This window comes from Chaetura pelagica, unplaced genomic scaffold (genome assembly GCF_000747805.2).
Source record: "Chaetura pelagica isolate M959 unplaced genomic scaffold, ChaPel_1.0 scaffold828, whole genome shotgun sequence".
In the NCBI taxonomy this organism is placed as follows: Eukaryota; Metazoa; Chordata; class Aves; order Apodiformes; family Apodidae; genus Chaetura; species Chaetura pelagica.
The window spans coordinates 165,789-167,390 of record NW_009954195.1 but is presented as its reverse complement, the minus strand read 5'-3'; positions in this window follow the sequence as shown (position 1 = coordinate 167,390).

Genomic DNA, 1,602 nt, shown 5'->3' with positions numbered 1-1,602 from the left:
CCCAGCCGATGGTGCTATCCGGGATGCACAGCTGACACTGGTGCTGCAGTGGCTGGGCCAGTTCCGGCGGGAGCAAGAGCAACCGGGAGATGTGGTGGCCTTTGATGTCTTCTGCGGGGACCTCAACTTTGACAACTGCTCCCGAGGTTGAGGGATATATGGGGGGGCAGTGGCCTGTCACCCTCCCCACAGTGACCTGTACTCCCTCCCCATGATGACCTGTCCCCCTCCCTACAGTGACATAACACCCTCTCCACAGTGACCTGTCCCTGTCTATATGATGGCCTGTCCCCCACCCTATTGCTGACCTGTCCCCTCCCTGTGGTGGCCTGTCTCTCTCTGAATACATAACCTGTTCCCCCTCCCCATGGGTGACCTGTCCCCCTCCCTGTGGTGAGCTGTCCCCTCCCTATGATGACCTGTTCCCCCTCCCCATGGATGACCTGTCTCCCCCCCATAGGTGACAAGCTCAACCAGCGGCACCAGCTCTTCGAGGAGTACCGAGACCTGTGCCGCCAGGGGCCGGGGCAGGACGTCCCCTGGGCCATAGGTGGGACCTGCTACCCCACCCCCTCCCCTGTCCCCAGGTGGGACATGGGAGGGTCATGCTCTCCCCCATCCCCAGGGACCCTCCTCAACTACAAGAAGATCTATGAGGAGCCTGTGTCCACTCCAGAGAAGATGAAGAGGTGACAAGGGGGGGGAGCATGGAGGTATGGGGGTGGGCAGCCCTGAGGTCCCATGAGAGAGGCCACCCACAGCCTGGGGAGAGGGGGATGCTCCAGCCAGACCCCCTAGCCTGGGGAGGGGCAATGCCAGCATTAGGATCCTCTGTCCCTGTACCACTATGTCCCTGTGCCAGTGCTCACCCATGCCATGTCCTGGTGTAACCACCTACCGATGCCACCATGTCCCTGTCTCCAAACTATGGTGTTCCTCTGCCACCACATACATAGTGCAACCACATAATTGTGCAAGCACATCCCCATGCCACTGCATCCCCATGTCACCATGATCCCATGACACCATGGCCCTCTGCCACTGCTTTCCTACGCCACCAAATCACCACCTGTGCCACCAAATCCATGCCAGCACAGGCCTGTGCCTGCATGTCACTGTACCTCAGTGTCCCCATGCCACCATGTCCTCATGACATTGCATCCCCATGTCACTATGTGCCCATGACCCAACACCATTGCATCCTGGTGCCAGTGTCCCTGTGCCTCCATGTCCCCAAGCCACCATGTCCCCACATCCTAATGCCACAGTGTCCCCATGTTCTCTCCCACAGGACACTCTCACAGCCAGCAGGACGGCAGCAGTTCCTGGCAGGCCCGATCCTCTCCAATGGTGACCCTGACCCGGCGGCCACTGGCGCGTGGCAGGGCCGGCGTGTGGATTACATCCTGTACCGGCCGCCCCCCACGGCCGTGCCGCTGCGGACAGTGAGTGCCTCAATCCCCTGAGCCCCCCATGCCTCTCTGACCCCCCTGATGCCCCTCTCCCTCCCGCAGGATGTGGCTGGGTTCTCTGTCATCACCCAGCTGGCCACCCGCTCTGATCACCTGCCCGTGTCCCTGCGCCTCCGTGTGGCCCCCCCCC